At 36.7% G+C, this 15,434-nt stretch overlaps 1 long non-coding RNA gene across 2 annotated transcripts; it reads right to left on the bottom strand.

Annotated features, from left to right (window-relative positions):
• Positions 1–113: 113 nt before the first annotated feature.
• Positions 114–13,736, bottom strand: LOC121415567. Of its 2 annotated transcripts, none has more exons than XR_005970023.1 (3): positions 13,528–13,736; positions 3,353–3,566; positions 114–2,214 (listed from the first exon to the last, which is right to left on the bottom strand). It is a non-coding gene; the product is annotated as an uncharacterized LOC121415567 (long non-coding RNA). The 2 variants fall into 2 exon arrangements; XR_005970024.1 differs by lacking the exon at positions 13,528–13,736 and adding an exon at positions 11,333–12,396.
• Positions 13,737–15,434: the final 1,698 nt, after the last annotated feature.

Here is a 15,434-nt window from a genome sequence, read left to right as displayed (position 1 = left end):
ACCTGTATTTTCTATTTAGAATGACAAAAAGCAATTTATCAATTCAATATCATCAAAAACTTTAGCAATATGGTTGTTAGGCCCTCCAAATTGTTGATATTTTGATGAAAAAGCCGTTTCTGCTGCAATATTTGACGCAACTCAAATAGATCAAATATTGTCGCAGAAATTGTCATTTGCCCCTGAAAGTATCTGCGGCAAATATTTGACGCAGCTCAAATAGCTGCATCAAATATTGCCGCAGAAATTGTCATTTGCCGCTGTTTTGAGATTTGCCGCAGAAAATGGGAGTTGCCGCTGCGGCAAATGTTTTATGAAACGGGCCCCAGGTCAATCAAAATATTTTCGAATTCGTGCTGGTGAGCAACACGTTCACTCCCAGCGATAGGGACTTGTTTAAAAATGGCATAGGAAATATGCATTTTCTAAGTATGGTAAACTCAGTAGAATTTAGGTATTAAATTGTGAATGAACTATTGGTAGGTAAGACATGCGTAGAGGATTATTTGTCTTTATCCATTTCTATTTTCCACATTTTTCTTTTGTTTGACTTTATTTTCTAGGGGAAGCCCCACTCCCCCATTCCTGTGGATGCCAATTGGTTGGGGGCTTGGAATAGTGCAAGTTAAAAGGGTGAACCTGAACTTTATAGATATCAAGAGAGAAAGAATTGGAAAGTTAAAATGAATAAAAACAAAGATGGAGAGAGTGAGAAAGATGGTGGACTTTCAAGGGGCATTAAAAAATCTCATATTAAAACATCATTTTTGTTTTTGTAATTATTCTATTTACCCAGGGTCAGTCAAAATATTAGCATCCACAGGAGGGTGGGATCCTTCCCGCCTTAAAACTGAAATCTAAAGAAAAGTGTAGAAATGGATAAAAGACAAAGATCCTCTGCGCATGATTTACCAGCAAATGCAGCTCATTCAGAATTTAACTCTTAGAGCACCTAAATTGTACTATAGGCCTACAATATGTGTTTACCATGCTTAGGAAACACATATTTCCTAAGCTATTTTAAAACGAGTCCTACTGCTCGGAAGTGAACAAGTTGCTTCCTTACTCATATTCAAGAACGTTTTGACTAACCTCCTTTTTTAATTGGTTGCTTTGCTCCCTCACATACCCAACAATTTGTTGTCCTCTACATTTCTTCTGCTTGGTCACTTCGCTCCCTCTTACATATTCCTCAAATCTCTTGGCCCCTGCATTTTCCTTCTGTCATTTTGCTCTCTCGCATATATCCCCCCCCCCCACAAAATTCTGCTCTGTCGCATTCGCTCCCTCGCACATATCCCAAAATTGTTTTGCCCCACCCTGCATTTTTTTTCTGCTGACAGCCATGTCCTGCCCAACCTCTCTCTCCAATACCTTGAAATGATGGGGGGGGTAACTTTAGATATGAGAGTGACCGAACAATTGTAAATCAGTGAAATATTTGACTTTTCTTTTGATTAGTTAATATTTTCTGTGAGAGTGATTATTGCAAAGGATTATACCCCTTTCTGTACACAAAACATACCAGTATTTTGAGAAATAACAACAGAAAAAAGACCACATTCTTCCTGACTGTTCAAATCCTTAAAAAAATAAAATATGGTAATTTTTACTTTCTCAGGCATTCATCACAGGCTCCCCAATTCCTGTCTCTATTTCTCTATCACCCCCATTCTTAATTCATCTTTTTGTCTCTATCCAACAGCTCATTTATAACTGTGGCCTTGTTCTATCCTACATGTATTCTATTCTTCTGTCAGCTTGCCGTCATTCCTACTTTTCACAAACTTTTTTCTCTTCTGACATTCAAATCAGAATGAATATACTGTAAGACATCTTCAAATTCAATGAATTCATTTTTGTTACATGCCCAGTGATAAACGTTTTCATTGAGCTATTTTAAATAATCAGAATCCACACAGCGTAAATTTTTTGTTGTAAAGTTGTGCAAATCAATGTTTGTCCAAACTTAAAAGCAAGTAATGTATAAGGTAGGACTTCTGTGTGGTTTTCAGCCTCTTCTCCAAGTTTTAATACAGTCCATTATTGTTGTTGACTTCCACTTTACCCCTCTTGGACTTTCTGGTATTCAGTAGGAGTGGTCTTCGAGAAATTAAGGTGCTGAAGACTTTGGCACTGGTGTCTTTGCAGTATCTGGGAGGTTGTTTGCTGAATCGAAAAGTCTTTTGGGAAATACCTTGGTTTGGGTGAATTCTGTAGGAGACGAATTAATAAAAAAATAAGAAAAACAATATTGAACAAAAACAGATACAAGAATGAAAAGATAACTATTCAAAGATAATTTTTCAATCAAATATTCGATTATCCATGAAGAACAATATTCGTTTAGAAATCAAACCTTTTGCAGTGACTTGCAACAAGATAATTTTTTTAAAAATATACATGATATATAAACCCTATCTAGCCGGGGGGGGGGGGGGGCTTAATAAACTCCCCTCCCCATCCACATTTTTCATGATAAGTCCACAATGAGAAATGAGGTACCATGATTACTTTTTGGTCAATTCTGCAGAGCTTTTGAGATACCCGGATATTCAGTTACGCAACATTTTATGAGTTTATGTCGGACCAAAAATTGCTCAAAAATATTATTTTGTATACACATTTAATCCAATGGAAATTCTATTTTCAGTCATAATTGACAAATTTATCATTATTCTTGCACTTATTGGTTGAAAATAATCAAATCTTTGCTTTTTATAATCAGAATAGTGCCATGAACAGATCCCATTAAAAAAACTATAAAATACATAAGGCCCCAAAACAAAGAAATACATATGGAATTATAGAAACAATAAAATACATAAGATTAGAAATGTCATTTACCATTTATTTTTGAGCAACTTTGTTAGAAATCATAGAATTTCGGGAATTCTTTAGAGATTAACCTTTAAAACAAAGAATTCTCTATTACGCATAAATTAGCATTACTAATTTATTAACAATAAATTTTAATGAATTCTGTAACCTTTAGTTCCATGCTTGCAGATTACATTGATGTTGATGTGTGCATTGGTTTTCGTTTTGATCAGAGGCAAGATCTGAAGAGGGGGACCAAAAAAGCCCACCTCCCCCTCCCTGGGCTATGCAATCTCAAAGTAGCCCAGGATTATGAGTTAAACCAAATTTTAAAAAATATATTTATTTAGTAGTTTACTGTAAATACACAGTATAGGCCCCGGTCCATGGTTATCCTCCTGATTAGGATAATTTTCATCTCTATTTTGCTACTGAAAATTGAATAATTAAAGCAATGTTCTATCAAAACAAAGGTAGATAAAACAGAATATATATTTCTTTAGAACGCATGTATGATATAGATCCACTGTACCTTCTGAAGACGAGGCGGGAAATCAAATATGGTTGGGACAGCATCCTGTTTAAGACGTATCGTCTGCCCAGGTCAAAGCAAGCATCTTCAAAATGATCAGAACAGAGTACAGAGCTCTTGGAGGAATTCAATGAAGCTCGCTTCATATTGACCATCCTTACTGTGTTACAGTTCCGGTCTTGGTACCGGTTCAGTCCAATGGCTGAATGGGAATCTGCAGCAAATGTAAACACATGTCATAGAATCAATTACACATAATTAAGAAAGTTTGACGTGTCCAAAGGAAACAGATGCCCCGCAGAATTGTAGTACAAAATGTTTTTTTATTGTTTTATGATGCAATTTTCTGTAAATCAATTAAACTATACACTAAATAAAATAAGATTTCAGTTCTTGATGTTTTAATAAGAGATTACCACAATTTTGTTTATGAATTTTGAACAGAAAAGTTGATATTTCCCCCCAAATTACTAAATCATGGAAATTGAATGCCTACAAAAAAAAAACACTTTATAAGTAATATGACATTTCATTCCTAATACATGATTATATACGTGTTGTCCCTAGGTATCCTGAGTCTTGTCAATCGAGGGGGGGGGGGGGCGAGGAGAATTTGCACAATGGAAAAATTGATATACATTGGGTTTCAAAGCTTAATTTCATTTCGGGTAAATCAATATGCTTTATTTCATTTGAATCAATTATACCAATTTTAGGGCATAAAATACAAATTCAATTCAAACCTATAAATATAGCCCTTGAACTACTTATTTTTTTAATTCAGGAATTCTGATCAAATGTATATTAAAAACAATCAGTAGGCCTATATAATGTTTTTAACCCTTATGAGACTGGGGGCTGATTTACCCCTTGTCATATTTTGCAATAAATCCACTGCGCAATTTTTTTTACCGCATCACTCACAGACTTACAGCATCACTCACTCACTTTTTCGAGTCTCGCGCAACTTTTGAGACCAAAATTGCGACCCCCTGGTATGTGTTTTCGAAATTACACAACATTTTGGAAGTGCATGCAGACCAAAAGTTGCTGGAAAAATGTGAATTTGCGTACAAATCTATGGAAATAGTGTTTTTAGCCATAATTCATAAATGTGCCATTATATTTCCTTTTACTGATTAAAATCAATTAATTTCAACTTTTTTACGGTCAAATATGGTCCCCGACTATTTCCATTGAAACAACAATAAACACATAAGAAAATAAGTGTGATGTTGAAATATATTGAGTCTGTGAACCAAAAGTGATCATTTCAGGGGCATTATTTAGTTAATTAGAGCAAACTTTTGATTTTACGCATAAATTAGCAATGAGATTTAGGCAAAATTTGATTATAGTTTTTTAGAATATACCATGGGTAATGCGTTTGCCAATCATCGCTGTGATCCCATGATTGACTGCCCAGATCATAAAGCCCCCCCCCCCCAGTCTTCTTAGGAAATGAAATAGCCCAGTCTATGTAGGTTACTGGTAATGTTTTTTTTTTTTACTTTTTCATTTTTCTTATGTACAGATTTTCAAATTTATTACTAATAGAAATTTTCAGCAATTTCTGAAAATAATGATACAGATACAAATTTTGGCAATGACTCACATTGAGTTGTACATGAAATCAAGTTTTTAAGCAATTCGGAATCTGATAATATGCACTTGTGTATATCATAACTGCGTAACCATGCATGCATTCCAAAAATAGTCTTGAATGTTGTGTGGCCCTGCCATGTTTACGAATTTATTGTAGATAAAAGTGAGCTAATCACATAGATTTGTTTGTTAAAATGATATTCTTAATATTGATTGCTGTGCAAGATTGAACAGGGAGAAGAGGAACATGACAAAGCAATCAAGAAAGAGTAAAGGGGGAAGAGAAAGAGGATTTATTTATAACACACAAGTAAAAAAAATGTGTTTTAAAACACACTGGTTAAAACGTGCCAACCGGGCCCCAGTTAACGCGATCAGAAATCTATTCAATATGATTGAACTTAATATCATGCAGAAATCAATACGCATATAAATATAATCAAAAAAATAATTTTGAACCAACTTGCATAATGAGCTGTGAACTTAGCCTGTATTTTGGTGACATCTACCTACACACCAAATTTTTTTAAATCCATTGAATGTTTTTCAAGTTATTGCGCGGAAACCAAGGGGGGGGGGCTGACAGGGGCAACACTTAATGCCCCCTCCGGGCTTCATCTGCAGGGGCATAAAAACTCTAGGCCTACTCATCAGCAGGGGCCCGTTTCTCAACACTGGACAAGTTAGTCCTATTTATCTACCAAACACAGAATTAGTTCCAAAATTACCCAAAAGGATTAACTAGAATCCATTAATATCATATTGATACTATTGGTGGAAAGTACATACCAGACGTAGCCTTAGTCACAAAATAGCAAATTTTCCAAAAGTTGCAAAAAATAGAGGCAAAATATGCTTAAAAAGTACTTAAACATGCAGACATGGGCATTAAATTTCTGAGGAAATGAAATTAACACTAATTCATATCATGATAAAAAAAATCACATGTAAGTGGACATTGAGATATTTATCCCAAGATATAAAATTTGAATAGTTTACGTAAGTAAACCATAAGGCTTTCTTCCTAACATGATTTTCTAGTGTTGCTGTTGGATGTTTGTGGTCTATATCATGGTTGTTCCACTTTATGTTTGTCATTTTGCCTCCGACGAAGATTCTGCTAGGATCGAAAGCTTAGGCCCCCTTTTGACTCTCTAATTTACTCCATTGGCTCTTTTTTTTTTAGATAAGCAGTTTTCAGCAGCTTCTTTTTGCCTTTAATTGATGATAATCAAACAGATTTTCAGGATTCCAAACATCATCAAAAAATATATTATCATGGATTGTTAAACTCTTTAGATACCTAAACGCACAATTTTATGAATGCTATGCGTATATTAGAGGAAGAATTTATTAAAATTTTGATAAGGGTCTGAAAACGAGTCCAATTATGGATGACCTGAAGTGGTAGAATCTTTGTCAATTCAATTATTTTACTACCTTAAATTAACACTTGTTATAATTTCTGTGCATTACAATTACTATTAAATGATTTATCCCACTTGTTTGCTATATAATTCATTTTTCTTTAAATTATTACGTAATAAAATTTTCAAATTTCGAGGCTCATTTGAATGTCACAGTCTATCCACATGATATCACTACATAAAGGACAAGTCCACTCCAACAAAAACTTTATTTGAATAAAAAGAGAAAAATTCAACAACCATAACACTGAAAATTTCATCAAAATTGCATGTAAAATAAGAAAGTTATGGCATTCTAAAGTTTCGCTTCATTTCACAAAACAGTTATGCACATCTCGGTCGATATGCAAATGAGAAACTGATGACATCACTCACTATTTCTTTTGTAATCTATTATATGAAATATGAATTATTTTTATTTTCTCGTCATTGTCATGTGAAATGAAGTGTCATTCCTCCCTGAACACGTGGAATTACATTATTTTAACATTTTGTGCTTCAGGCAAGGAGGTCCTAATTGTCAAATTTGTAAAAAATGAAATATTGTATAATTCAAACAATAAAAAAACAAAAGAAATAGTGAGTGACATCATCGACTCTCTCATTTGAATGTAACTGGCTCGTTAATATAACTATTTTGTTCAAAATAAGCGAAACTTTGAAATGTCATTAATTTATTATTTTACATCCGATTTTGATGAAATTTTCAGCATTGTGCTTGTCTGGTCTTTCTCCATTGATTCCAATCAACATTTTTTCTGAGGTGGACTTGATCCTTAAGAAAGAAGTAAGTTATGACAGGTTTGGAGATGTCATAACTATTTGGTCAAGTTGTCCCCGATCTTGGCAAAGAGGGATTCGTGAAACAGTTCGCTAACAGGTAGCTAACTATTTCCAATTTAGTTAAGAAGTTAGAAGACTTAACGGTGTTGAGAAACGGGCCCCAGTCTACGCAAGCAGAACCAAACAGAATCAGTTTGCCACACTCAAATTCCCAATTTGCACTCGCATCAATTATTTAGTTACGTACCTATCATTTTATGATCTAGTGCATAGAACAAATGACCATTTTTTTTAGGTCGGAATGTCAACAATTTTCAGCTCGTGCTTCGCATTCCCATTATTGAAATATGTACCATCCTCATGGTTAAACAGTCCTTAACAGGATCATGCTAGAACACTTATTAAAAATTATGTTCGTGCTTGGCATTCTCAGTAATTATCTAGAACACACACATCTTGTTCAGGATCACAAACGGTGCCTAGAATGTTAAATTTTCAGGACAAAATACATCCTAAATACATATATAAAAGTTCCAAAAAAAGTAAGAAAAAAAATTGCTTGCCTTTGCACTTTTATATAAGGCCTACGTGATTATTTCATATTGATGTTATTTTATAAGAAACCAACTCGCATATTTAATGACCCAGTGTAGTGGTCCACCCGGATACCCCCAACCAGTAATTGGGAGGAGATACCTGCGGGTCACAGTTCTGTGTGCGCACCCTTGTAGGCGACCCAGATTGGCTGGCTCCTCCAATACGCCTTGGAATGTCTTTAACAGATATATGGCACTATATAAATGCTGTGCATCATCATCTACCAACACACCCAAATTTTAAAAAATCTGATGACTTTTGATAAGATATCGTGAGGAATCCAACTCGCATATTTAATGAGCTGTGATCTTTGACCAGCATATTCCGAATTCGAACTTAGCCTGTATTGGTATCATCTACCTACACACCCAAATTTGTTCAAATAAGTAGAATATTTCATAACTCATAAAAAAGACATTATCATGCGGAAACTAAATTGCATATTTAATGTGTTTTGACCTGCCGACTCCAAATTCAAACTTGGCCTGTACTATCAGAGGGTCGTGTGTTCGAATCCCGCCATGGACTAGCGTCCTTTGGCAAGGCGTTAATCCACTTTGCCACTCTCCACCAGGTGTTAAATGGGTACCTGGTAGGATGTGAAAGCCTATGTATAATGTAGTATGCCTAGCAATTGAGTCTTGGAACTCTTGTTGGAGTGCTCCCCAGGGAGTGGAGAAGGTGCATACATTGTACGCAGGCATACAAGGTTCTGATGACCGTGGTAATACTGAGTCTGGAAAGCGCTTAGTCTCTTAGAGACGTCGTTCCGATGCATTAAGCGCTATATAAATATTGGGAATATTATTATTATTTGTTACTATGGTGTCACCCACTCCAAGCTGTGGGGAAGTTACACATTGATGCAGAGGTTCGAGCCCTGATCACGTCTTTCGGATTGTGACATTAAAGGTCGGTCCCAGACGTAAATAATCAAACCTGATTGATATACGTCTGTCAAAAACTCAAAATACACACACACACTCCTAGTACCAATGATTAATGTTAATGTTTGGACCTCATAGGCGACATTACCCAAAATATGGGTTGCCGGTTGGACAATGCTGTTCTGAATCTGATTTCAAACCAAGACTTTGGTAAATGTACGCCTTAATACAAATTGGAGTTATGCGATATGACTTTCATTTGGTGGGAAGACATTTAATACTTTATAAAATTAGTTGAAATTAAAATGGATTATATTAATGCTCACTGTTGGTGAGCATTTCTACACGATCCCCCTATTGAGATTTATAGTAAATATTTTGGAATTATATTAGTTATGCGACCCCTCCCTCATGATGATCACAGCATTATTTGTAATGGGGATATATTTCGTTCATATTCTTGTCTCTTCTTTCTCTTTTTAGCCTTTTTTTTGCTTGTTAAAACCTTTTCATTTTTTGGGGGGGGCTTGCCAAATTTTATGTGGGTCAAAATTACATTCATTTTTTTAGTGACAATCTTATTTTTCATTTGTCAAATTTTACGCAAGACAAAATTACCTTCGATCATTATTACAGTTAAAACCTTTTTTTTTATTTTAATTTTTTTTTGGGGGGGGTTGCCAAATATAACATGGACAAAATGACTTTCCCTTTTCTTATTTATTTTTTGGGGGGGAGCTTGCCGAATATCACGCGAACGAAATGACTTTCATTTTTAGTGACCATCACTTTACGTGAGACAAAATGACCGGTTTTTTTTAAGTGAGAACCTTTTTTGGGAGTTGTCTAATTGTACTTGAGAAAATTCACCCCACCCCCCCCCCCTACTTTGGAAAATCTTGGATTTACCTCTTATTTAATCATGATTAACCCTAAATAGACTGGGCTATTTCGATGCCTAAGAAGACTGGGGAGGGGGCGCTGAATCAGCCCCCCTTATGATCTCGGACGTCGATTGCGCGATCGCGACGAAAATTGGCACACATTACCCATGGCATAATCTACCAAATTATCACATCAAATTATGCAAAAAATCTCATGTTTCATTAATTATGCTAATTTTTGCGTAAAATCATTAGTTTGCTCTAATTAATAAAATAATGCCCCTGAAATGCTAATTTTTGTTTCACCTACTCTAGATAGGCATCTGATCAAATTTATTTTTAAAAAATTTCAACATCATGTTTATTTTCTTATGTATTCTATTGTTTTCTAAATTTCTTATGTATTTCATTGTTTTTCGACTTTGTTTTTCATTGTTTTTTCAATGGAAATTGTCAGGGACTTTATTTTGACCATGAAAAAGATAAAATAAATTGATCTTAAGCAGTAAAAGGAAAAATAATAATACATTTATGAATTTTGGCTAAAAACACTATTTGTATTGGATTTGTACACAAATTCACGTTTTTGAGTAATTTTGGGTCTGCATGCACGAACGAAATGTTGCGTAATTTCGAAACTGTGTACCGGGGGTCACAATTTTGGTCTCAAAAGTTGTGCGAGACTTGAAAGTAAAAAGTCAGCGAGCAACGCGGTCAAAAAGATTTGCGCGGCGGATTTATCACGAAAAATGTCGAGGGGGGGGCTGATTCAGTCTTTTTAGGGTTAAGATCATGCGTATACCACGGCAGAGGCGTAAACCGCTGCAGGGGCATGCAGGCTGGCCCTTGATCCCTAGTGGATTTCACCGGAAAAAAAAATCCAGATAAGAGAAAAGGAAAGAAAGAAAGAGAGAGGGGGGGGGGAGAAAGGGAAGACTGGGAAATAAACGAAAAGGTCCCCCCAAAAAAAGGAGGGGAAAAGAGAGAAGAAAAAGCGAAATCATTAAAGGGGTGTATATTATAACTTCATTTATAATTGTTTTTCCTTCTTTTATGGGGGGGGGGTCAAAAAAATAAAAACCTTAACGAAATGTTTTTCTATAATTACATTTAGGTCTACACTCGCGATTTAATAAAAAATAGTAGCCATCTATATACAAATGATGCGTTAGAGTGGGTCAGTAGGAACTCTGTGTACAAGGTAACCACATGCACACAGTTCCACTGACCCACGAAAGAAACCCATGCATCATCTGTTTTATAGAATGGAATTTTTTTTTTAATAAACCACAAAAATTAATGATTTACTGGATGCATGATAATTTCATGCGTCCGGTAAATTTAATTTACCGGACACATGATTTTTTTTACCGGACGCATGATTTATTTACTGGACGCATGATTTATTTACCGGATCGATGCATGAAAATTCCAAAATCTAATGCAGAGCGCAGACACTTTGATAACCCTGGACAACATAAATATGGGCTTAACTGGATAATGTTGCCACAAAGATATTGTTATACCCAAAATGCCAGATACAGCTTTGCATTGACTATATCTTGAGCAGTTGAGGCAGCCTCCGACCTCCAATACATGTAGCTGTGTGTGTGTATGCGGGCCGCGCCGGGGGCCAGCGCCTGCCTGGGCCTGCAGTGGATATTTCGCTGTGCACAGCCAGCCCAGGGCAGTATAGATCTAACGTTAGATCGTACATGTATGTCTGGACTTCTCAACTAACGAGTATGTGGGCAGTTTTAATCCCAATGACAATTACGGTACCGTATTTGTACTTACAGATCATTTTGCATCCTTTGATTCATTCTGCTTTGATCGAAATTCAAATTTTGACGTAAACAAGCGACGGTAACAGTACATGCGCGATGACATCACAATGACCTTTTCGGACGATTGCTTGTTTACAGTGGATATCGTTGCGTTTTGATTATCGGGATATCGTTCATGCAGCCCAGTAAAATTTTTGCATTGCTCTCAACCAATCAGATTGCAGGGATTTTCTCATCCATTCTATAAAAAGTTTTAAAATTGCTAAAGATCCAGAGATATCAAAACCCACCTGCTGATTTAGCACTGGGGTACACAAGCCAGGGTTATGCCCAGTGCATGCCCCCCGAATGTTCTACGTACAACCAAGATATAAAAAAATGAAGGGAATTAAAGAAACCAAAATTAGGAAAAGTGTAAGGTAAGATATCTGTCTCAAATTTAGATTTGCACGAAAGGTTTTTTCTCGCTTGCTTCATTCGCTTGGAACATATAAAGCAACTTTATTCCCACGTGCCATATGTTTCGGCCTCTTTCTTTCTACTATTTCATTTTTTTACTCATCATGCTCCTGCCACACAGGGGTTTGCCCTAATGCATGAACAATCATTAAAAAATATCATTTTCATACCATGTGACTGGGAATTTTTTGCTCTACCCCTCCCCCCTCCTCGATCCCTGTATCGATTTGACTTGACATGGGCCTATACCTGATGTATTCTGCTTCAATATAAAATCATAACGGATAGAACGCCTTGAATACAGGCCAAACAGCCTAACGACACACACACACACACACATTGCCGTGTCACGTGACAATCAGTATTAAACGAGGATGTGTACAACCCTATGGCGACAAGGCTAGTCGCAAAAGTTGAGCAAGTTCTGGACGAATAGGCTTCAATACCCCAAGAAAAGAAGTAGTATCTAGGGACTAATTAAAAATAGTTTTCTTAATGGAGTTCCATGTTAAAATCTAGTAATTTAAGTCCAACTTTTAATTCGCGTGCACTCACTTTTTTAACACAGGAATTAATAGGCACGGTGCCTAGAGTGTCATCTACCAACACACCTAAATTAAAAAAAAAACAATCAAATATATTTCAATTTATTGCACTGAAACCAAGTGGGGGTGGGGGGGGGAGGCAGGCAAATCAATGGACAGATGGAACGCTTAATGCCCCCTCCGGACTTTGTCTGCGAGAGCATAATTACAGAGGAGCTGAATTTGAAGAGGGCCTGAATCAAGACTGAAACATCGCAATACGTGTAAGTGGAGTAGCCTAGGCTAGGGCACTCACACTAGTACGAGGCCCGGGGGGGGGGGGGCACTCAGTATATAATGCATAGTGGGTATGTGCCGCGGAGGGGACCCCCATTTTTACACCCAAATTTCCGTTCCAAGCCAAGGCAAAGCATTTTTTTCTTATCTAGAAAAAAGAAGAAATTCGCTCCAAAGCTTCGCATATTTTTCGTTACGCCATTCCGGTCGCATTGATCTGCTGCAATTTTGGTGAAAAGCGGCCACAGAGCGCTGTCCGACCATCGTCTCTGAGCGAGCGCACCCGGCGGAGGCTGCGCTAGCTGCATCACGGATGCCCGTTCCATAGGGATGCATACGCACGTACTCACACGCTGGCGATCGATCCGTTCCAACTTCCAAGGACCCCCATTTCACAAAATTTTAGTTCCAAACCCCGTTCCGAGGACCCTCCTTTTTACAATACTCCCGCTCCATGCTCCAAGCCCAAGGCCCCCGTTTTTGTCTCTCCTGCGGCACACCCCCACCACTTTTTGTTCAAGTGCCCCGGCCCGGGGTATGAGGTAAGTGAGGCTGGGTAAACTTGCGCCAAGTTGCGGCCAAGCCCGCCCAACATGCCCAAACTGTTGAATAAATTTGTTATTTCAAATTAAAAAAAAATATATTTGTCATCTGATTTCAATGAAATTTTCAGCATTTTGCTCTGTATGAATTTTACATTATTTGCTAAGTTCTAGGCCAAAATATCTTCAGCCTGTATAATTCCTCACCATTTTAGGTGTGCAGAAAAGACCAATCCCCCCCTTTGTCTGACTACAGTACACAAACTTGAATACATGGGACTATAATTTTTACAGTACACAGCTTCTTGCAAATGAAAGTAGCAGGTATGGCAACCACATTTCCCATTTTGTTTTCAACGTAATTCAAACATAGCTGAACTTACGAATGCAATGTCCGTCCACATTCTACTAATTAGAGAAGTTGTTTGCAGCTCTTGTTGGCATGAATAACCATGATAACGTGAAATCTAAGCTAAACAGGAAAGGTTCACCAACATGCCGACCTGTGAGTGTGACCGTCCCGCGGCCGGATATCGATCGATCGAAGATCGGCTTGAGCAAGGTGCAGCCAATCAGCGACGATCTCATATACCCTGCCAGAAAGAGGAGACAGAATTATTTTACATGGACAGAATTTTTTGTGATGTGACACAAAATAATTTCGTCGACGGAATTTTTTGTGATGTGACACAAAATCATTTCGTCGACGGAATTTTTTGTGATGTGACACAAAATCATTTCATCGACGAATAGATATTCGCATCGCAACGAAATGAATTTTGAGGACGCAATTTTATTTCGTCTCGACGAAATTGATTATAAGTGTGACACAAAATAAATTTCGTATACGAAATCACACTGCATCATGACGAAATGAATTTCGTTGGAGTGAAACACAAATTTTCCTACAGAATTTTCCTTTGAACACTTGGGGTGCCATTTCGTTAGATCAAAATTCATTTCGTGTGTACGAAATAAATTTTGTGGACGAAATTACATTTTGTCTCGACGAAAATTTATTTTGTGTGACAAGAATAATTTCGTATACGAAATAAAATTGCATCATGACGAAATCATTTTCATATGAACAAAAGAACTTTTGTGTACGGAATGGCGTGAATTGGACGGAGTATGGCACGCCAAAAAAAGTTTGTGGACGCAATTACATTTCGTCTAGACGAAATTTTTTTCGTTGAGACAAAATTAATTTTGTGTGACACAAAATAAATTTCGTGTACGAAATAAAACAGCGTCATGACGAAAAGATTTTCGTCTGAATAAAAACACATTTTGTGTACGGAATTGCTTGAATTGCACAGAATATACTGGCGGACACTTGGCGCCCCATAGTTTTCTTGAGGCATTTAGAAAGTACATTAAAAGTGCAGAAAATTAGAACACTTGTGAAATACTAGTGGAATAAAACTAATTCGCTATGCATGTTGTTCTACTTTTTGTTCTATTTGCTGCTTCTTTTCATTCTTTCTGTTCTCCAGCTTGGTCAGTTTTACCGTAATGATGCCCTATTATCAGTTCCCATTTTGAATACACGAAAACAAATATTATTCCTTGAACATTAACTCCGGTCTTAATTGTTCTGCTCATTAGAGCAAACATTAACCCCAAGCTCAACCTAACTTTAACTCAAATCCTAATCACAGTACGTTCAGAACTAAAACCGTATGGAAATCTTGACCTCCATTATTGTGTCTTCGAAAATATTGCTTAGCTTTTATCAAAAAGTCGTTTGTGTGAATTTAGTTGTTTTTCTTGTTCAACAAGATTTGCACACTGTATAGGCTTACATCTAAAAAAAATGGGGGATAATTATTTTCGAACTTAATTCAAGCTTTAGGAAACAACCTCTTTGAAATGTGTATGACTTTGTATGATGATTTTTTTACTGTCGCCTTTCTATTTCCTATCATTTTTTGTTAGTTTCCATCCATTAAAAACAAAACTTTGTTTATTCCTATTGTGCCTTTCACTTTGTCTAAATTGTATTGTAAATTTCTCAGTCATCCCCCCAAAAAAAATGTTCAGGAAATAAAAATAAAAGGTGTTGTAACTATTAGGAAACATATAAAGGAAAAGACTTGACGAAACAGAACTCCATTGATCAATTTATTAGCGATTTATTGCGCCACGTGACGCGGTGTCAACCCACTGTCTTTCTGCAATTGGTGGCCAGTATAGGTCCCACCGGCGCTGTTTAACCCGGTTTTGTCATGGCGCAAGTCACTTTCACACATGAAGAGAACAGAAGAGACTTCGAAAAGGGGAAAAGGGG

The sequence above is a fragment of the Lytechinus variegatus genome, chromosome 5 (genome assembly GCF_018143015.1).
Source record: "Lytechinus variegatus isolate NC3 chromosome 5, Lvar_3.0, whole genome shotgun sequence".
In the NCBI taxonomy this organism is placed as follows: domain Eukaryota; kingdom Metazoa; phylum Echinodermata; class Echinoidea; order Temnopleuroida; family Toxopneustidae; genus Lytechinus; species Lytechinus variegatus.
This window is presented reverse-complemented; position numbering and strand designations above follow the sequence as displayed.